Source organism: Macaca nemestrina, chromosome 4 (assembly GCF_043159975.1).
Source record: "Macaca nemestrina isolate mMacNem1 chromosome 4, mMacNem.hap1, whole genome shotgun sequence".
In the NCBI taxonomy this organism is placed as follows: Eukaryota; Metazoa; Chordata; class Mammalia; order Primates; family Cercopithecidae; genus Macaca; species Macaca nemestrina.
The window spans coordinates 69,780,669-69,804,235 of record NC_092128.1 but is presented as its reverse complement, the minus strand read 5'-3'; the positions used below and the strand labels follow the sequence as shown (position 1 = coordinate 69,804,235).

Here is a 23,567-nt window from a genome sequence, read left to right as displayed (position 1 = left end):
TTTCAAAGAAAAAAGTCTGTTTCTTCTCTATGAAAGTTTTTGGGATTTTTCACCTTATCCTTGGTGGCCTGAAGTTCCATCAAGCTTGCAAAGGCATGCATTCCTCCCCTTCCTCCTCAGCCCCTTCATCTTACAGAGCTTTTGCTCTGAAGTCTAGTGTCTTTCTCTAGCTCCAAGAAATTTCACTTCATTATTTATTTGTTTTCTTATTTTATTGCTTCTATTGCATCCCTCTGAAACTTACACAATGGGTATTTGAGATCATTTGGGTCTCTTTTCATGCCCCTGAACTCTTCAACATTTTCCATTTTATGATTTTTTAAATTTTACATTGTGTTCTGGGAGAATCTCTCAGTTTAGACATTTAGTTCTGTAAATTAATCTTCAGCTATATGTATTTTGGAAATTAGTTTCCCTATTAATATGTAAAGTTTTTTCCTTTTTGGATCCTGGGTGTAAATAGTTAATCACACCATCTTAATTCATAGCACAGTTTTATAATTTGCCCATGTGTCTTGTTTCATTCCTTCATTCATTCATTTTTAATTTGTATAAATTTAGGAAATACAAGTTAGTTTTCTTAAATGGATATGTTACATAAAGGTGAAGTCTGGGCTTTTAGTATAACCACCATCCAAATAATGTACATTGTACTTATTAATTTCTCATCTTTTACTCTCCTCCTACTCCTCTGAATCTCCAGAGTCTATTTCTCCACAGTCTATGTCCCTGTGTACACATAATTTAGCTCCCAGGTATAGATGACAACATGTGGTATTTGACTTTCTGAGTTATTTTGCTTAATATAATGGCTTCCAGTTTCATCTATATTGCTGCTAAAGATATAATTTTATGGCTGAGTAGTATTCCATGGTATATAGATACCACGTTTTCATTATCCAAGCATCCACTGATGAACACTTTGGTTGATTTCATATTTTTGCTATTGTGAATTGCACTGTTGTAAACATCTGAGTGCAAGTATTTTTTAATATAATGATTACTTTTCCTGTGGGTATATATGCAGTGTGGGATTGCTGGATTGAATGGTAGGTAGTTTTATTTTTAGTTGTTTGAGAAATCTCTGTATTGATTTACATAGAGGTACTCATTTACATTCCTACCAACAGTGTGTATGTGTTCCCTTTTCTCCACATTCTTGACAACATCTGTTATTTTTTGTCTTTTCAATAACAGCCATTCTGACTGGTGCAAGATGATATCTCATTGTGGTTTTTATTTGCCTTTTTTTGATGATTAGATGATTAGTGATGTGAGCATTTTTTTCATATGCTTTTTGGCCACTTGTATGTCTTCTTTTGAAAAATGTCTGCTCATGTCCTTTGCCCACTTTTTAATGTTTAATGGTTTTATTTTTGTTGTTGTTTTTTGTTTTTTGTTTTTTTAGCTGATCTCCTTGTATATTCTGGATATTAGTCCATTGTTGGATATGTAGTTTGCAAATATTATCTCCAATTCTGTATGTTGTCTGTTTACTCTGTTAAGTTTTTTTTTTTTTTTTTTTGCAATGCAGCTTTTTCAGTTTAATTAAGTCACATTTGTCTAGTTTTGTTTTTGTTGCATTTGCTTTTGAGGCCTTAGTCATGAATTCTTTGTCTAGGCCAATGTCCAGAAGAGTTTTTCACAGGTGTTCTTCTAGGATTTTTATAGTTTGGGGTCTTAAAGTCTTTAACCTATCTTGAGTTAATTTTTGTATATGGCTAGAGATAGGGGTTCAATTTCATTCTTCTACCTTTGTCAACTTTGTTAAAAATGAGTTGACTGGAGGTACATGGCTTTACTTCTGAGTTTTCTATTTTGTTCTGTTTATCTATGTGTCCATTTTTATGCCAGTACCATGCTATTTTGATTACTATATTTTTGTAGTATAATTTTTTTCTATTTCTTTTTTGTTCTTTTTTTGACTGACAGTTTACCCTGATAAAAAGCCTTGTAATATAATTTTAAGTGAGGTAATGTTGATGGCAGCAGCCACCCACCTGGAGTGGTGGCTGCAAAGACACCAGCTGCAGTTGGGGAGGCATGGCCTGGGCTTTGAGCTCCATGGAGCCAGTGGGAGCTGGGAACAGGCAGAAGCCCCATGCCCCTCCGAATTGGCAGTGCAGAAACCTCAAGCTTCCCAGGCACAGCTACAGCCACTCAAGCCACAGCTGTGGACCTGGGCATACCTGTGTTCTTGGGGGCCCAGGAAGCCCCTCTGCTCCCTCAGGCTTGGAGATGTCTGCTCCCACTGCCTGGCTTCTCCCCACTCTTGGTGCCTGCTCTGATCTTGAAGCAAAGTTGAGGCTGAGCCCAGATGCTGTCACAACCTGGCTGGGTGCACATGCTTGGAGCAGTGCTGACACACCAGCCCCCTGCTGCCTCGGCCCCCTTCAGATTTTGGGTATCAACAAGCATGGGAGAGGGTGAGGGGGGTTACTGAAGGCAGCTTGGCACTGGCCTGCAGTTGCCTCTTGGCACAAACAGCCTGGGTGCTGTGGATGACAGCAGGAGGCAGGCAGGCTCTTGGGCAGGAAGAGGCAGGTCCCTAGTGAAGCCCCACGTTTGAGCCAGGGATGGCCTGAATCCAGAGGCCTGACTGAGGAACCAGGATGGGAACTTATGATGCTTTCTATGGGCTCCCCTCTGAAGCCCATAAAAACCCCTGGGCTCAGTCAGATCAAGGAGATGATCAGATGACTGCCTGTGGAGAAGAGCTACCCACTCCAGGGTCTCCTCTGTCACTCAATAAATCTCCTCTTCACCTTGCTCACCTCCATGTGTTTGCATACCTTTTTCTTCCTGGATGCAAGAGAAGAACTCAGGACTTGCAGAATGGGAGGGCTAAAAAAGCTGTAACACAAACAGGGATGAAATATGCCCCCACGTTGCAGGCAACAAGAAAGAAGAGAGAAGGAGAGACAGCTGTGGCCCTTTGGGGATCCCAGACCTAGGAGCTCCCCAAGTCAGGGCTGTGCCACCCTCTTGGTGGCTCTGCAGATTCCTGGCATCTCCAAGCTTCTGGGTACTACCACATTCCCTGGTGTCAGCTGTGGAAGCTGCTTGAGGTATGCCTGGTCCAGACGCAGCTTCATAGGGAGCTGGTACCCATGCTGGCACCTGGAGCTGCCCACCTTGCCACAGTCCATGTGCCTGGCTGTGCCCAGTGGCTGAACTCCACTCTCACTCACACACCCCTTTCTACTCTGTGCCTGGCTCATCCTTGGGAGGCATGAGATTTGGGCCGGAGGTGTGAGCCAAGCACAGCCTGCCAGGCCAAGTGGGTGTAATGAGCCCAGCAGGCCTGAGTAAAAATCCTGAGAAAAGGTGTCACCAGCCACAGAGATTTCTGGCTGGCAAAGCAACACCCCAAGGTTCTCTTGACAATGTGATGCCTCAAGCTTTGTTCTTTTGGCTTAGGATTGCTCATTTGTTTATTTTACTTATTTATTTATTTTTGAAATGGAGTTTCGCTCTAGTTGCCCAGGCTGGAGTGCAATGGTGCAATCTTGGCTCACCACAACCTCTGCCTCCTGAGTTCAAGTGATTCTCCTGCGTCAGCCTCCTGAGTAGCTGGGATTACAGGTATGCACCACCACACCCAGCTAACTTTGTATTTTTAGTAGAGACAGGATTTCTCCATGTTGGTCAGGCTGGTCTTGAACTCCCTACCTTGGGTGATCTGCCTGCCTTGGCCTCTCAAAGTGCTGGGACTACAGGCGAGAGCCACCATGCCCAGCTCATTTGTTTATTTTCAAAACTTTCATCCTTGATGTCTGTTCCCATTCTCCCCACCATTGTTTCTATTTAAGATATTTCATATGTGTTCTTAAATATGCATGCCTTTTTGCATGCCAAAAGGTATTTTGTTGTTTTCCATGAGTATTTTTCTTTTTTTAAGTTAATAAACAGTGTTTTACTATGCAGGATAGTTTTTTATAGTTTAAAAAATATTTGGTAACTAAACTGGGTGTAGTGGTGCTGGTCTGTAGTCCTAGCTACTCAGGAGCCAGAGGCAGGAGGATCACTTGAGCCCAGGAGTCAGAGTCCAGCCTGAGCAACATAGTGAGATCTCATCCCTAAGAAAAAAAAAATAGTAATAATAGTCTTAATTCCCAAGAATCCCAATTGTTTCTGTTTTTCATAGCTGTCATATTTTTGCTAATTAAAGTAATATACTCTCTAATACATTCAAATAAATTGTACTTAAAAAGTCTTATTCTGTTGCTGCCATTAATTTTCTTCAAGTTTTAGTTATTCTGTTATTTGAATCAGATGATCCTTTCTAATGATGTTAATTTTCCCAAGTATTTGGTGATAATTTGATTGTCTGTTAATTCAGGTTCCACTTTTGGTGATGAAGAGGGAGCAGTAGAATGTATGGCCAGAGGTCTAGTGTATTAGTTTCCTAGGGTTGCCCTAACAAATAAAAAACTAAGTGGCCTAATAGAAATTCATTTTTTCACAGTACTGGAGGCTAAAAGTCCAAAATCAAAGTACTGTCAGGCCATGCAACCTCCAAAGCCTCTAGGAGATTATTTTCTTCTTCCAGCTTCTCTGCCTCTGTCTTTTTATTATTATTATTAAGAGACGGGGTCTTGCTCTGTCACCCAGGCTGAAGTGCATTATAGCTCACTGTAGCCTCAAACTCCTGGGCTTAAGTGATCCTCCTGCCTCAGCTTCCCAAGTTGCTAGGACTACAAGTACATGCCATTATGCCTGGCTAATTTTTTATTTTTATTTTTGTAGAGACAGGGACTTACTATGTTGCTCAGTCTGGTCTTGAGCTACCTAGGACTCCAAAATTGTTGAGATTACAGATGTGAGTCACCATGCCTGGCCCTCTGTCTCTCTTTTCACATGATCGTCTTCTCTCTGTGTCTGTGTGTCTTTATGTCTTCACGTGGTGTTCTCCTCTCTGTGTCTCTCTCTTCTTTTTTTTTTTTTTGAGATGGAGTCTTGCTCTGTCACCCAGGATGGAGCGCAATGGCATGATCTCGGCTCACTGCAACCTCCTCCTCCCGGGTTCAAGCAATTCCCCTGTTTCAGCCTCCTGAGTAGCTGGGACTATAGGTGCCTGACACCACACCTAGCTAATTTTTGTGTTTTTAGTAGAGACAGGGTTTGACCATATTGGTCAGGCTGGTCCCAAACTCCTGACCTCAGGTGATCTACCCATCTCGGCATCCCAAAGTGCTGGGATTACAGGCTTGAGCCACTGCACTCGGCCATCTCTCTCTTCTTACAAGGGCACAAGTCATATTGGATTGAGAGACCACCATACTCCCTTGTGACCTCATTTTAACTAATTACATCTGCAATGACCTATTTCCAAATAAGGTCACATTCTGAGGTACCAGGGATTAGGACTTTAACATATCTTTTGGGGGGCATAATTTAATCCATAAGTACTGGGAAGTCGTTTGTTTACTGGGTAAACATGGGTTTCCTGTCCTTACCTTGTACTTTTTTCCTGAAGCTATTCTGGAAGTCTCCTATTTCAGAACTCTTACTTTAGAGACCTGTACATGACACTTTATCTTGGTGGCAAATGCTGTAGTCAGACTTCCCTTTTCTTTCTGTGCCTCTGCTGTCACTGTGGAACTCTTGCTGGACTCTGCTTCTCAGACTCCAGTACTGAAGCCACGAGCCTTTCCCAAAGCCTTTCAGCTTTGTTTATAAATGAGATCTGTAGCTAGCTGTGCAGGTCTTTGGGGAGAAGGGTCACTGGGCAGATCTTCTGATGGTAGTCCTTTAATGATTCACCAAATGTTTTCTCCGGGGTTGATTTAGCTTGCTTACTTGGAAAAAAATACTCATCTGCGGTTTTCTTAGAAACTATTGCTGCCTTTTGCAATAGCCTCTATTTGAATCTTGTGGTGCAGTCTCTATACTTGCTTCTGTTAATCTGATCTCATTGGTGTCTCCTCTCCCCCAGATGTTTTTTGTGTCCTGGAAATTCCTCAAATAATCTGGTCCACTGATGCTACCCTTTTCTATTTTTCAGTCTGTTATGGTGCCTTCTTTAGTCATAGCTTTTCTTTAGTTTCAGTGGGATTTGGGTAAAAAAGAAGATAAATAGTGTGTGTTTACTTTACCATAATTACATGGTATAAGGTGTTGATCTAAATTAGAGGTAATCAAACTTGTTTTATAATGGAGTGGATAGTAAATATTATAGGCTTTGTGGGCCATAATGTTTGTGTTGCAAGTATTCAGTACTGCTGTTGTTGTGCAAAAGCAGCCATAGATAACATGTAAATGAATGGAAGTGGCTGTGTTCCAGTAAAATTTTATTATAAAATAGGTAGTAAGCTAGGTTTGGCTTATCCCTGAAACCAGTGGTTCTCAAACTTACCATATATCAGAATCTTTGGAAGGTCTTGATAAAAAATAGATCACTCTGTTTATCTACAGTTTCTAATTTAGTAGGTCTAGGCTGAGGGGGCCCAGAATTTGCATTTCTAATAAGCTCCCAGATGATGGTGGTACTCCTGGTCTGTGGAGCATACTTTGAGAATCACTTATCTAAGTCATTTTTGTTTTCTAAACACCAGTGTCTCAACCATTTGTTGATAACACAACCATGTTCCCCATTCATTCATTCATCTAACAAGTATTTATTGAGTTTCTATGATGTACCAGGCTCTAAGTCATGAGAATACTATCACAAATAAGATAAAAATCTCTGTTCTCTTGAGTAGGAGAAACAGACAACCAGGAAACGCAAGTACACCTATAAAAGACATAATATGCAGAGTAATAAAACTATAAAGCCCAGGAAAAGGATACAGGAAGGGAGCTATTTTACGTAGAATAGTCAGGAAAAGGCACTCTGAAGAGGTGACATCTCAACATAGATATGAATGATGAAAAAAAAACTAATCATGTAAAAACTGAGGCATAGGTAGAACATTCTAGACAGAGGATATAGAGAATATGAAGGGCCTAAGGTAGGAATGAGCTTAGTTTTGAAGACAAGCAAGAATACCAGTGGAATGTGAGTGGCTTGAGTGAGGTAAAGAGTGGCAGGAGATGGGTTCAGAAAAGCAAGCAAGGTCCAGATGTTTTGGGGATTTGTAGACCATGGTAGAGAGCCTGGCTTTTATTTCTAAATTTATGTGAAAACATTGGAGAGTTTTGTGCATTGGAGTGACCGGATAGCATTTACATTTTTGAAGAATTACACTGGTTGGTGGGTGGAAAATATTCTGCTAGTGGTAGCAGGGGATGAGGGCAAGAGTGGGAACAGGAAGACCATTTGGGAAGTTTGCTGAAAGAATCCTAGGAGAGAGATTGCAGCAACTTGGACCTCGATGAGTTTAGTGAGGTTGCAGTCGGATGCAGAACATATTTTGGTGGTCAAACCTGTAGAATTTACTGGTAAATTGGATATGGGTATGAAGTAAAAAAAAGTACCAAACATAAATCCTGAGTGTCTGTCTTGAGCAACTGGGAGAAAATGGGAAAGAAATTAAGATTTTACCTTTAGAATCTTATGTTTGAGATGCTTTTTAGATACTCAAGAGAAGTTGTCAAAAAGGCAGATGTAATAGGCTGCAGCTCAGATGAAAGCCTAGGGATATAAATTTGGGACTCATCAACATACTTTTAATGTTTTTTATTAGGGTGGTGCAAAAGTAATTGAGATTTTTGCCATTGAAAGTAATGGGGAAAAAAGCGATTACTTTTACACCAGCTTAATATTTAAGACCATGAGACTAAAGGAGATGATTACTTCTATTGTGTTTGTAGAAAGGGAAGAAAAGGACATCAAGGAATCAATTTGCTAACACTGAGATGATAGGAAAGGGAAGAGGAGCCAGCAGAGGACACAGAAAAATCACTCAGGGAGTAGATTTTTCCAGAAGCCAAGAAAATAAAATGTTTCAAGAAAGAGAGGAATAAAACTTGTCAAATGTTACTGGATGAGCAAGTAAAATGAGGACTGAGATTTTATCACTTGGTCATCTTGACAAGAGAGGTGTAGTGCAACAGTGAGGGATAACATTGGACAGAATAGAAGACAGAAAATGGAAAAGGGGGACGTAGAGATAACAAATGTAATCAACTCTCTCTAGTGATTTCTGCTGCTGGTCATTCCTGGGTTATATGTACCAACCCTGGGATCAACTAGAAAAGCAAGACCAATTATAAAAACTCTGTGCCTGAAGATGTTGAGTAGCCAACAAAATGGTGATGGGTAATAAGTCTTGGAGGAAGAAAGAAACCAAGAGAGGTAAACTCAGCACTGAAGTTTACTTTTCCATTAGGGGATTCTAGAAGAGGTAACAGAGAGGTTGAAAGACTTAAAGAGCACTTTTAGTAGCCTCAAGAGACTAATGGAACTAAATCTGTAATCCAGAGTATGCCAAGGAGGAAAGCCGTTGGAGCCACTCTCCATCAAGCTCTGGGTCGGAATCTCAGGAAACTTACTCTTAGGAATAAATGTGAACCAGAAGTAGTTCAAGTTTGGCAGGGGCTTAAACCCAATTTTAGGTAAACTCAATTCTTAAAATTGGATTAAGAGATTCCCACATTATTAGAGCCCCTAACTGCCTGTCTGAAGAAAACACAAATTCTCTCTGGAGTAACATAATGTCATCATCGCTTCAAATTATTTGTATGATTAAAAAAAATAATGTCCAGCACTCAGTAAAAATAACCAGTTCATGTTAGTACATAAAATGAATTAATGAAAAATAAGGAGAAAAAAACCTGACAATAGAAAGAGACTCACATAAACTTCAGATGATAGATTCACCTTTAGGATTCTTATTCTGCTGAAGGAGATTAAGGACAAGAGTAGGAAATTTGACAGAAAATTGGAAGCTATGAAAACAAATTAAAATTCTAAAACTGAGTTTACCTCAGAACTAAAACTAAAAACTCAGTGGATAGATTTAATAACCGATTAGACACAATTGAAGAGAGAATTAGGAAATAGGTAGGATTACCCAGGATGAAGCATAGGAAAAAAAAAAAAGAAAATAAAAAGAGAGAGTTATAAAATAGGAGATATAGTGAGAACATCTAGCGTGGGTAATTGAAACCCTAAAAATGTTGAGAGAAAAATGGGACATCAGCAGTATTTGAAAAGATAATGGCTGAGAATTTTCCAAATCTGATAATGGTATCAAACTCCAGGTTCAAGAATGCCTGCCTGTAAACCCTATCTAAGATAACTAATAGGAAAACAAAACTTAACCTCACTGTAGCAAAAGTACTGAAAACTAAGGCAAAAAAAAAAAAATTATAAAGTAGCCATAGGGATCTCATGAAGCTATGGTTAGAATGAGATTTTTTGTCTTTCATCAGAAACAATGAAACTTCCTACAAAGTTCCGAAAGAAAATAACTGCCCTCCTAGATTTCTAAACATCTAAAAATGTATTCTTTAACAATGAAGATAAAATAAAGATATTTTCAAAACAAAAACTTGGAAAAAATTTTTTTTCCAGCAGGCATGCATTATACACTAAAAGGAACACTAAAGTTTTTTGTTTTTTGTTTTTAACCAAAAGGGTAACTGTGTATAAATCTCAATAAATATAAAACCATAATTATAATTTCTATTGAGTTTAAATATATATAGAATTAAAATACATGATAACAATAGCATATATGTCAAAAGGGGGTTAAATGAAGTTAAAGGGTAGAAGTTCCTGACATTGAACAAGAAGAGGTAAAAGTGCCGATAAATATTAGACTGCTATGTTGATGATATTATAATCTCTAGAGTAACTTCTAAAAATGGTAAGATGAAGTATGCTTGCTTGAGAAGGGAAAACTGAAATAATAAATAATCTCAATCAATCTGAAATAAGGCCATATAAGAGAGAAAGAAAAAAAAGCATAGAACCAATGAGGAAATGGAAAGCGAATAGTGAGGTGGTATAATTAAGTCCAAATACATCAATTATGACATTAAATATGTAGGCCTATAGGTTGCAATTAAAAGCAAAGATTGCCTGACTGAATTCTTTTTAAAAAACTAAACTATATATGGTTCTCCAAAGACATCTAAAAACATAGGAAAATAGAAAGATTGTAAATAATAGGATGAGAAAACATATGTCATGCAAATACTAACTAAAAGAAAGCTGAATAGGTAAATTAATATCAAAGTGACAAGTATCTATAGTAATTTTGTTTTAAAGGTTAGCAGAGAAATGGGTAGAAACTACAGGGACATGTTGGTCTGAAGTTTTATTTATTTATTTATTTAATCTAATGCTTGAGTATTAATGGGAATAATCCAGCAGAAAGGGGTAAATTGATGACACAGGAGAGATGAGTGCAATTTAAGACCAAAACTCTTTGAGTTGGACATAGACTGGGAGAGGGATAATTTTTCTGTTGTAATAGGCAGAAGACGTGGGTACCAGATGCATTGATCAATAGATTTTGTTGGTGAGAAGATGAACTCATTCTCTTTTGATTGCATCTATTTCCTAAGGAAAATCTACCAATTGGGTATAAGTGGAGAGGCTATTGTCGATTTTAGTGGAAGGAAGATGTGTAACAGCAGTTTTAATAGGAGAGAAAACAGAGTTCTTATAGAAATATATGAGGATAAGCCAGTACTGAAAGTTCACTTAACGTCATGATCAAAAATTTAAAGTGAGACTAGTCAGTGTGGTAGTTGTATGCTATTTTCTGGTCACATTCATCTTCTTCAGTAAGGGTGTATGTTGTGGGAAGTCAGGGACCCCGAACGGAGGGACCACTTGGAGCCACGGCAGAGGAACATAAATTGTGAAGATTTCATGGACACTTATCAGTTCCCAAACAATACTCTTATAATTTCTTATGCCTGTCTTTTTTTTTTTTTTTTTTTTTTTTGAGATGGAATCTTGCTCTGTTGCCCAGGCTGGAGTGCTGTGGTGTGATCTCTGCTCACTGCAAGCTCTGCCTCCTGGGTTCATGCCATTCTCCTGCCTCAGCCTCCCAAGTAGCTGGGACTACAGGTGCCTGCCACCACACTTGGCTAATTTTTTGTATTTTTGGTAGAGACAGGGTTTCACCATGTTAGCCAGGATGGTCTTGATCTCCTGACCTCGTGATCTGCCTGCCTCGGCCTCCCAAAGTGCTGGGTTTACAGGCATAAGCCACCGCGCCCAGCCTGCCTGTCTTTACTTTAATCTCTTAATTCTGTTATCTTCGTAAGCTGAAAATGTCCAGCACCTCAGGACCACTACTGTACAAACTGATTGTAAAACATGTATGTTTGAACAATATGAAATCAGTGCACCTTGAAAAAGAACAGAATAACAGCGATTTTAGGGAACAAGGGAAAACAACCATAAGGTCTGTCTGTGAGATCAGGCAGAATAGAGCCATATTTTTCTTCTTGCAGAGAGCCTATAAACAGACGTGCAAGTAGGAGAGATATCACTGAATTCTTTTCCCAGCAAGGAATACTAATAATTAATACCCTGGGGAAGGAATGCATTCCTGGGGAGAGGTCTATAAACGGCCGCTCTGGGAGGGTCTGTCTTATGCGGTTGAGATAAGGACTGAAATACACCCTCAGGCTTTTTAGGGTGGGGAAGAAACCCCACCCTGGTGAATTTGAGATCAGACTGGTTCTCTGCTCTTGAACCCTGTTTTCTGTTGTTTAAGATATTTATCAAGACAATATGTGCACAGCTGACATAGACCCTCATCAGTAATTCTAATTTTGCCCTTTGCCTTGTGATCTTTGCTTTTGTCCTTGCCCTGTTTCCTCAGAAGCATGTGATCTTTGCTCTGCCTTTTGCCCTTTGAAGCATGTGATCTTTGTGACCTACTCCCTGTTCATACACCCCCTCCCATTTTGAAATCCCTAATAAAAACTTGCTGGTTTTGTGGCTCAGGTGGCCATCACGGTCCTACCGATATATGATGTCACCCCCAAAGGCCCAGCTGTAAAATTCCTCTCTTTGTACTCTTTCTCTTTATTTCTCAGCTGGCTGACACTTATTGAAAATAGAAAGAACCTATGTTGAAATATTGGGGGCAGGTTCCCCCAATAGGTATAGAGTAGGTAAAGAGTTTAAACTGTGCTCCCTTCCCTCACAGGTGAAGACACCAACATAGTTTGTCTTCATCAACACTATACTTCCCAGACCAAAGGACACCATCACACTCCCTCTGTCCTCTCTCTTTATTATGTATGGGTAGTGAGGTGGTGAGTCTTTGTAGTGCTAGTTTTGCTGGAAGCAGCTCTCAACAAGCCCCCTTGGACTTCACAGTTGGATGTTTTCTGAAATTAGAATGAATCTTATTTAGCACCTTTGTTTCTCAGCTGTTGATCTAGTTGCCAAATTAGGGAAAAATGGGAAATAACCCACTTTGAACTTCAAAGCATTGCAATGCCCATCTACGGAGGCAGAACAAGCAAATGAATTTAATTTCTGTCTTGTAGGATCCCTGCTTCAGGGCTTATGAAGCTGTCACTCTTCACTTTATCAGCATCCCCTTCTATGTTGTCAATATCTCCTCCTTTACTTGAGCAAGTTTGAGTATAATTCTCTGCCTTTCAAATAAGCAATCCCTGACAGAAAGAGATGGCTAGTCAAAATTATTGTATTTAATTCAACAAGGCTTGATGATATACATTTGCCAATTAGTAATTGAGAAAGTTGGAGTAACTTAAACACTCTGGGGCTCAATTTCCTCATCTGTGTCAATAAGGAGGGGTTTTCAAATTGTGTACCATGGAGCCCAAATTGTCACAAGGGCTGGTGAGCAGAATGGAAGAGGCAACAAAAGAGCAGGGCTCTTGGTCCTGCTAGTCCACTTCAACTCTGACCTCTGTTACATGCTGGGCTTTTGTTAGAGATTTGCTCAACAAGTTTCTTTTTATTAAAAAAATAATGAAAATAAAACCCATTTTCCAGCTCTTACAGTGTTTAACTCCACTGTGTTTAAACCCATGAATACTTTTGTTATAGTACAACTTTAAGTTACAAGACAAGGGTAGATTTGAAATTATTTCTCAGGGTCATGTGCTTTGGCATGTGTCAACGTTATAACACGCTCATCAGCAGCCCTAAGCATAACATCCTAGCTCTTCAACACTGAGATCTTGTCCAGTCAGTTATTCCCTGGTCCACTGGAGGTGCAGGAGGGGATTTTGATCCTAAGAAAACCAACAAGTTTCTTACCATTACAATTTTGGCACCTATGTTTTGTTCCCCTCTTCTTCCTGTTTAATGTTGTTCAGCAATAGGAACATTTTGCTGAGGGAGGCCTCATTTCAGTGGGGTCATGCCTCTGGGCAAGGGATTAGAGTGTTCAGGTGACCTCATCAGTTTCTTCCAGCTCAATAATTTTATAGCTGCAGGAACTGGCAGCTTGTTGTTGGCACAGTTAAAATGGATACCCAATAATAATTCTCAGAATATAATATACTCAATAGCAATAAATGTGAGGACCTCAGCTGAAGAAGTAAAACTAGCTGAGAATAAGAAGGTACTGAACTTTAGCTTTGGGTCGTGTGTAATGGTCACAAGTGAGTGATTCATTAATTTATTAAAGCACAGGATTATTTTTCATAAATCAAAGATCAAATAATATATTACTTCTTCAAAGGGCCTCTTAAAAACACCTGGAAAAAATTACATGAAGAAAAGGACTTGTAATTAATGGAGTTAAACTTTACATTAAATCCAAACTGGAAAAATGTTAACCCTTCTACTTTGAAAACAGGTTTTAGAAAAAAGGAGCTACTACTACATGTTGTTCATTTTCTTGGAAGAAAATTGTACAGTTAGTGTTACTAATGAAAATCACATAATTTTGTTATTAATTTGTATGTTGAATTTTATAGATTCCATACTTTTTTTTCCTTTTCTAAAATTTTATTAAGGGAAAAGGAAACAATAAATATGGTGGGATGTAATCACATATAATGCAGAACTGCCTCACGTGCTACTTAGGACCTGCCACAGAAACTCCCAGCAGCTATATCAGTAACGTTTCCGAATTTCAAAGTTATGCACACCGGACCCTGAGCAGCCCTGGAAGCCTGTAAGATCTGTTCTTTAAAAGTTTTGCAATTTCATTTTGAGGACACCCAAATATATAAGTATATTCTGGATTGTTTCTATACCTTTTAACTGCATAGTGATTGTATGTATAATCGTACTGACTTCTAGTGCTGAAGACTTTTTCTCCCATCAAAAGTTGGAGTAAAATTGTTCTGATACTTAATATTCACTAGACTAGAATTTCTTCATTTTTTCTAACATCAGTCCCTTGCTATACATTTATATTAAATCTCAAACCCAGACATTTGGAGGGAATTAATCAATTAAAATATAGTTTGGAATTGAAATTAGCATGAGCAGCAACATTCTCAGGATGCTTTTCTTTTTTGCGGGGGTGGGGGATGAACTCTCACTCTGTTGCCCAGTTTGGAGTGCAGTAGTGGCGTGATCTCATTTCACTGCAGCCTCTGCCTCCTTAATAGCTGGGATTACAAGCGTGTTTCACCATGCCCAGCTAATTTTTGTATTTTTTAGTAAAGACAGGGTTTCGCCATGTTGGTCAGGCTGGTCTCGAACTCCTGACCTCAAGTGATTCACCTACCTTGGCCTCCGAAAGTGCTGGGATTACAGGTTTGAGTGCCCAGCCTTAGGATGCTCTTTTGAACATTAATTCCAAGAATGTTAGATAAAGTGATATAGTCTACATTTTGCTTATGAGTTTTTATATTATTGTATCTGAAAATGTGGTAGAAATTTCGCTGTTCACAAATAAAAAGTAGACATTATTTATATGATTTATATTAATGGATGAAAAACTTTTAAATGAAATAGGTCTCTGAGGTGTTTGTTAAGAGAAACAAATTTATAAGTGTTGGTAAATTTTTTAAGCGTCATTTGTGGTTTTCTCTGAAGTGGGTTTAATGTTAACGTGTGCACTAAGTAACGTTTTCATGATATTAACTGTGTCCAGTTTTAAATTTTAAAATTTGTATAGGTACAAGAAGGTTATTTGATTTTTTGTGTCATATATTCACTTCATTTCTAATATTATAATACCATATTTTTGGAACAAATAAAGAGGAGTGATGGGAGGAATAGTATTTGAGACCTTACTGACTGGTTCTTGGGAGTGACTGTTAACATGGGTTGCAGTACTCTTTCTTTAGAATTTTTATTTATTTACTTTTTTGAGATTACATCTCGATCTGGCACCCAGGCTGGAGTTCAGTGGCACTACCTTGGATCACTGCAACCTCTGCCTCCCAGGTTTAAGCAATTCTCCTGCCTCAGCCTCCTGAGTAGCTGGGATTACAGGTGCCTGCCACCATGTCTGGCTAATTTTTGTATTTTTAGTAGAGAAGAGGTTTCACCGTGTTGGACAGGCTAGTCTTGAACTCCCGACCTCAAATGGTCTGCCCACTTCAGCTTTCCAAAGTGTTGAGATTACAGGCATGAGCCACCCCGCCTGACCACAATCCACTTTTAAATGGATTTATGGAAAAAGTACTGATTATAATTAAACTAAGCGGCATTTAGGTCACACATCTCATTCATCTGATCAGTGATCTGACAACCAACCTGACAGGGAAGAGTCACATCTTTTAGGGTTTCAGGAATCAGTGGGAGAGGCATGCTATGAAAGGGCATGTGAAGGAAGGCTGCGTTTTTGTGTCTGCAGGTATGCACTTGTACTATGTTGGGGGAGAGGTTTATGCGGAGTGTGCGAGTGACAGCAGCATCTTTGTGCAGAGTTGGAACTGCAACTATCAACACGGCTTCCACTCAGCCACTGTCCGCGAGATCCCCAGCGACTGCAGCCTCAAGCTCTTCAACAACCAGCTCTTCGCTCAGCTCCTGGCCCAGTCAGTTCACCATGGCTTTGAAGTCGTGTATGATGAGCTAAGATGTGAACTACACATCTGAGTTTTGTTAAGGTAAGGAGTGCTTGCTATCACGTTATAAAATGTTCAGTTAAAACCAAACCAAAACAAAAAAGCACTCTGACTGATGTGGCAGTTCTGCAGTCAGTTCAGATAGACAAAACCATTTTTTAAAAAATTCCATTGTTCTTAGGAGGAGTTCCTCTTTGAGTATGAACTGTCTTGTTTAGCAAAATATGAAAATTATTACACATTACTTTACTTTTTTTTTCTTGAGACAGAGTCTTGTTCTGTCGCCAGGCTGGAGTGTAGTGGCGTGATCTCAGCTCACTGCAACTTCCGACTTCCGGGTTCAAGCGATTCTCCTGCCTCAGCCTCCCAAGTAACTGGGACTACAGGCACATCCCACCATGCCCAGCTAATTTTTGTATTTTTAGTAGAGATGGGTTTTCACCATGTTGACCAGGTGGTCTTGATCTCTTTTTTTATTTTACATAATTTTTATTAGTTTTCTTTGATTCTGGAGATATATATATATATATATATATATATATATATATATATATATATAAAACCATATATATATATAAAACCATATATATGTAACCATATATATATATATAACCATATATATATTTATACTTTAAGCTCTGGGGTACAGGTGTGGAACGTGCAGGTTTATTACATAGGTATACACGTGCCATAGTGGTTTGCTGCACCTATCAACCTGTAATCTACATTAGGTATTTCTCCTAATGCTATCCCTCCCCCAGCCCCCCACCTCCTGACAGGCCCTTGTGTGTGATGTTCCCCTCTCTGTGTGCATGTATTCTTATTGTTCAACTCCCACTTATGAGTGAGAATATGAGGTGTTTGGTTTTCTGTTCTTGTGTTAGTTTGCTGAGAATGATGGTTTCCAGCTTCAGCTATGTCCCTGCAAAGAACATGAACTCATCCTTTTCTATGGCTGCATAGTATTCCATGGTGTATGTGTGCCACATTTTCTTTATCCAATCTATCATTGATGGGCATTTTGGTTGGTTCCAAGTATTTGCTATTGTGAACAGTGCTGCAATAAACATACGTGTGCATGTGTCTTTATAGTAGAATGATTTATAATCCTTTGGGTATATACCCAGTAATGGGATTGCTAGGTCAAATGATATTTTTAGTTCTAGATCCTTGAGGAATCGCCACACTGTTTTCCACAATGGCTGAACTAATTTACACTCCCACCAACAGTGTAAAAGCGTTCCTATTTCTCCACATCCTCTCCAGAGTCTGTTGTTTCCTGACTTTTTAAGGATCGCCATTCTAACTGGCATGAGATGGTATCTCATTGTGGTTTTGATTTACATGTCTCCAGTGACCAGTGATGATGAGTCTTTTTTCGTATGTTTGTTGGCTGCATAAATGTCTTCTGTTGAGAAGTGTCTGCTCATATCCTTTGCCCGCTTTTTGGTGGGGTTGTTTGTTTTCTTGTAAATTTGTTTAAGTTCTTTGTCGATTCTGGATATTAGCCCTTTGTTAGATGGATAGATTGCAAAAATTTTCTCTCATTCTGTAGGTTGCCTGTTCACTCTGATGATAGCTTCTTTCGCTGTGCAGAATCTCTTTGGTTTAATTGGATCCCGTTTGTCTATTTTGGCCTTTGTTGCCATTGCTTTTGGTGTTTTAGTCATGAAGTCCATGCCCACGCCTGTGTCCTGAATGGTATTGCCTAGGTTTTCTTCTAGGGTTTTTATGGTTTTAGGTCTTATGTTTAAGTTTTTAATCCATCTTGAGTTAATTTTTTATAAGGCAAGAGGAAGGGATCCAGTTTCAGCTTTCTGCATATGGCTAGCCAGTTTTCCAAACACCATTTATTAAATAGGAATCCTTTCCACATTGCTTGTTTTTGTCGAGTTTGTCAAAGATCAGATGGTTGTAGATGTGCGCCATTATTTCTGAGGCCTCTGCTCTGTTCAATTAGTCTATATATCTGTTTTGGTACAAGTACCATGCTGTTATGGTTACTATAGCCTTGCAGTATGGTTTGAAGTCAGGTAGTGTGATGCCTCCAGCTTTGTTGTTTTGGTTTAGAATTGTCTTGGCTATGTGGGCTCTTTTTTGGTTCCATATGAAATTTAAAGTAGTTTTTTCCAATTCTGTGAAGAAAGTCAATGGTAGCTTGATGGGAATAGCATTGAATCTATAAATTACCTTGGAAAGTATGGCAATTTTCATGATATTGATTCTCCCTATCCATGAGCATGGAATATTCTTCCATTTGTTTGTGTCCTCTCTTATTTCCTCAAGCAATGGTTTGTAGTTCTCTTTGAAGAGGTCCTTCACATCCCTTGTAAGTTGGATTCCTAGATATTTTATTCTCTTTGTAGCAATTGTGAATGGGAGTTCACTCATGGTTTGGCTCTCTATTTGTCTGTTATTGGCATATAGGAATGTTTGTGGTTTTTGCACATTGATTTTGTATCCTAAGAGTTTGCTGAAGTTGCTTATCAGCTTAAGGAGATTTGGGCTGAGATGATGGGGTTTTCTAAATATACAATCATATCATCTGCAAACAGAGACAATTTGACTTCCTCTTTTCCTAATTGAATACCCTTTATTTCTTTCTCTTGCCTGATTGCCCTGGCCAGAATTTCCAATACTATGTTGAACAGGAGTGGTAAGAGAGGGCATCCTTGTCTTGTGCCGGTTTTCAAAGAGAATGCTTCCAGCTTTTGCCCATTCAGTATGATATTGACTGTGGGTTTGTCATAAATAGCTCTTATTATTTTGAGATACTTCCCATCAATACCCAGTTTATTGAGAGTTTTTAGCATGAAGGGCTGTTGAATTTAGTCAAAGGCCTTTTCTGCATCTAATGAGACAATCATGTGGTTTTTGCCATTGGTTCTGTTTATGTGATGGATTACATTTATCGATTTGCGTATGTTGAACCAGCCTTGTGTCCCAGAGATGAAGCCAACTTGATTGCGGTGGATAAGCTTTTTGATGTGCTGCTGGATTTGGTTTGCCAGTATTTTATTGAGGATTTTTGCATTGATGAACATCAGGGATATTGGCCTGAAATTTTCTTTTTTTGTTTTGTCTCTGCCAGGTTTTGGTATCAGGATAATGCTGGCCTCATAAAATGAGTTAGGGAGGATTCCCTCTTTTTCTATTGTTTGGAATAGTCTCAGAAGGAATGGTACCAGCTCCTCTTTGTACCTCTGGTAGAATTTGGCTGTGAATCTGTCTGGTCCTGGACTTCTTTTGATTGGTAGGCTATTGATTGCTGCCTCAATTTCAGAACTTGTTATTGGTCTATTCAGGGATTTGACTTCTTCCTGATTTAGTCTTGGGAGGGTGTATGTGTCCAGGAACTTATCCATTTCTTCTAGATTTTCTGGTTTATTTACTTAGAAGTGTTTATAGTATTCTCTGATGGTAGTTTGGATTTCTGTATGATCAGTGGTGATATCCCCTTTATCATTTTTTTATTGCATCTATTTGATTCTTCTGTCTTTTCCTCTTTATTAGTCTGGCTAGCAGTCCATCTATTTTGTTGATCTTTTCAAAAAAGCAGCTCCTGGATTGATTGATTTTTTTGAAGGGTTTTTCATGTCTCTATCTCCTTCAGTTCTGCTCTAATCTTAGTTATTTCTTGTGTTCTGCTACTTTTTGAATTTGTTTGCTCTTGCTTATCTAGTTCTTTTAATTGTGATTTTAGGGTGTTAATTTTAGATCTTTCCTGCTTTCTCTTGTGGGCATTTAGCGCTATAAATTTCCCTCTACACACTGCTTCAAATGTGTCCCAGAGATTCTGGTACATTGTGTCTTTGTTCTAATTGGTTTCAAAGAACATCTTTATTTCTGCCTTCATTTTGTTATTTACCCAGTAGTCATTCAGAAACAGGTTGTTCAATTTCCATGTAGTTGTGTGGTTTTGAGTGAGTTTCTTAATCCTGAGTTCTAATTTGATTGCACTGTGTTCTGAGAGAGTGTTATGATTTCTGTTCTTTTACATTTGCTGGGGAGTGTTTTACTTCCAATTACGTGATCAACTTTAGAATAAGTGCGATGTGGTGCTCAGAAGAATGTATATTTTGTTGATTTGGGGTGGAGAGTTTTGTCAATGTCTATTAGGTCTGCTTGGTCCAGAACTGAGTTTAATTCCTGGATATCCTTGTTAATTTTCTGTCTCGTCAATATTTCTAATATTGACAGTGGGGTGTTAAAGTCTCCCACTATTACTGTGTGGGAGACTAAGTCTCTTTGAGGTCTCTAAGAACTTGCTTTATGAATCTGGGTGCTCCTCTATTTGGTACATGTATATTTAGGATAGTTAGCTCCTTCTGTAGCATTGATCCCTTTACCATTATGTAATGCCCTTGAAAGTCTGTTTTATCAGAGACTAGGATTGCAACCCCCGCTTCTTTTTTTTCTTTCCATTTGCTTGGTAAATATATTCTCCATCCCTTTATTTTGAGCCTATGTGTGTCTTTATATGTCAGATGGGTCTCCTGAATACAGCACACCGATGGGTCTTGACTCATCGTCTAATTTGCCAGTCTGTGTCTTTTAATTGGGGCATTTAGCCCATTTACATTTAAGGTTAATATTGTTACATTTAAGGTTAATATTGTTATATGTCAATTAGATCCTACCATTATGATGCTAGCTGGTTATTTTGCCCGTTAGCTGATGCAGTTTCTTCATAGTGTCAATGGTCTTTACAATTGGTATGTTTTTTCAGTGGCTGGTACTGGTTGTTCCTTTCCATGTTTAGTGCTTCCTTCAGGAGCTCTTATAAGACAGGCCTGGTAATGACAAAATCTCTCAGCATTTGCTTGTCTGTAAAGAATTTTATTTCTCCTTCATTTATGAAGCTTATTATGGCTGGATATGAAATTCTGAGTTGAAAATTCTTTTTTTTAAGAATATTGAATATTGGCTCCCAATCTCTTCTGACTTCTAGGGTTTTCTGCTGAGAGATCTGCTGTTAGTCTGATGGGCTTCCTTTTGTGGGTAACCCATCCTTTCTCTCTGGTTGCCCTTGACATTTTTTCCTTCATTTCAACCTTGGTGAATCTGATGATTACGTGTCTTGGGGTTGCTCTTATTGAAGAATATCTTTGTGGTGTTCTCTGTATTTCCTGAATTTAAATGTTGGCCTGCCTTGCTAGGTTGGGGAAGTTGTCCTGGATAATATCCTGAAGAGTGTTTCCAATTTGGTTCCATTCTTCCCATCACTTTCAGATACACCAATGAAATGTAGATTTGGTTTTTTCGCATAGTCCCATATTTCGTGGCGGCTTTGTTTATTTCTTTTCACCTTTTTTTCTCTCATCTTATCTTCTCACTTTATTTCATTGAGTTGATCTTCAATATCTGACAGACTTTCTTTTGCTTGATTGATTCGGCTATTGATATTTGTGTATGCTTCACAAAGTTCTCGTGCTGCGCTTTTCAGCTCCATCAGGTCATTTCTGTTCTTCTTTAAACTGGTTATTGTAGTTAGTAACTTGTCTAAGCTTTTTTCAAGGTTCTTAGCTTCCTTGCATTGGGTTAGAACATGCTCCTTTAGCTTGGAGGAGTTTGTTATTTCCCACTTTCTGAAGCCTACTTCTGTCAATTCGTCAAACTCATTCTCTGTCCAGAGATTCCTGAATTTAAATTCAGAAGCTGGCAAGGAGTTTTGATCCTTTGGAGTAGAAGAGGGCTTCTGGTTTTTGGTATTTGCAGCCTTTTTGCGCTAGTTTCTCCTCATCAGAATCAGATATTTCTTTTTTGTTGCCATAAAACATTAAATGTAACTCATTATTAAAATAGTAAATATATCATTTTAACTTTTTTTTAAAAACCAAAGATAATAAAATCTCTATTGAGCAAATCTTTAAAGAAAATAAACTCCAGGTGGACTCACTTTGATCAGGAAGGAGAGCTCTGCTTGGAGAAGGAAGGCACTGGGCTCACAGCCAGCTGTTTTCCAGGTGCTGTTCCTTCTACTCCAGGAGGACCCTGTGCGTGTTATAGCAGTGACACTCATATCTATATTCATATCTATAATTATCCAGATATAAGTGTGTTGACTATATAAAAAGTTTTATTTAAAAAGCACCCTTTCAAAGGAGCAGGAAAAATACCTTTTCCTTTCTGCTTCCCAAACTATATGTCTTTCATAGTTATATTTGTGTACCCTGAAACTAAAAAAACACACTGTGTTCCTTAACAACTGAGATGATTGTAAACAGCACTCAATGTACACAGCACACACTCTGTTTTTGTTTCGGTTAAAATACCTGTTCCTTCTGTGGAATTTTTCTATCCTGTTTAATGGTGTCATTCTTAAGTCATCCAATTTAAAAGAATCCTAGAAGCTCTACCTTAAATATCTTCCTCCCCCTTGTTCCTCATATTCTATTGTTCATGAATGACTAGAATTTCTATCTTCCTATCATATTTCATTAGCTCTCTTCTTTTATCTTCTTCTCTGTAATGACCTTCATTTGGGAATTTATTGTTGCTGCCCTGGAATATTACGGTTGTCTCCTTAAATATTTTTTTTTTTGTTTTATAACTTGCCTTCACCCTTTGCCCCTCACCATCAAATTAATCTCCTGGATAGTCTACAGGTAGATCTTTCTAGAATGCAAATCTAATAATGTTTAGTGCCTAAAATAATAATGTTTAGGAGCTCCCAAATAATGTTTAGTTCCTGTTTAAAGTTTTTAGTGGCTTCCCTACTCCCTAAAGGGCAAAACCCAAACTTAGTTTCATGTCATACAATGACCTTGACCTATCTATCCTTTGTCTATATGTAATCTGGTATTTCTTTCACATATTCTGTTGCAGCCACTCTAAGCTAGGTCTTCCAACACATCACATTACACCCTGCACTCCCATTCTGAGGAACTTTTACATACACAATATCCAGCTCAAATAGTTTATTTTTCTGGCTCAACCTTATACTTTCTTGACTTTGTTCTTGTAAACAGAACTGGTCATTCCTTCCTAAGTGATACCAGTACACTTAGACTCCTTTGGCGTACTAAAATTTTTCTTCCCCATGACTGTGAGTAGAGACTAGATCATTTCTATCTGGCTATATCCTCTGTTTAGCACTGATCTGGCATATGGAATATGCTCTATAGATGTTAGTGGAGTGAGCAGAAGAAAATCCAAGTTTATACCAGAACATTGTAATTGTTATTTTAAAGACAATTTTTATTGTTTTATTTGGCTCATAATATTACCCAATCATTGTAAAAATTTCAGAAAAGCTACAAAGAGTGAATGGTTTAGTTCTTACCAATCTATGAGTAAAAGTGGAATCTAGATGTTTTGTGCCTTGCTTTTAAGGCCCTTGTTGATTCCCTTTCTCCTATAACTAGGAATTCTCAAAAAGGTATATTCTGTGTTTCTGAATGGCCTGTTGTTGCTTGTTACCATGGCTGGCAAGACAGGGCTCCAATAATCAAGCCAGAACTCGGCTGTTGTCCCTGAAAGCTTCACTGAGGTGCCACTTCACCTGCAAACGGTTCTAAGCTGCAGCCTCTATAATGTGTTGGTACTAGGAAGGCTGAAACTTGATTTCTCCTTCTCAGTACTAGAGATGCTGACACTTTGCCATGCAGGTGAGACTATGGTACTTGACTGCTGCATCTCAGAGCTGGTTGATTATAGAATGACATCATGCTTAGTTAAGTGGTCCCATAGTATGTTGT

At 38.6% G+C, this 23,567-nt stretch overlaps 1 long non-coding RNA gene across 1 annotated transcript in view; it reads left to right on the top strand.

Moving 5' to 3' along the window:
- The window catches only part of LOC105475466 (uncharacterized), a 431,412-nt gene that overhangs the window by 30,071 nt on the left and 377,774 nt on the right, over window positions 1–23,567 (top strand). The window lies entirely within an intron of this gene.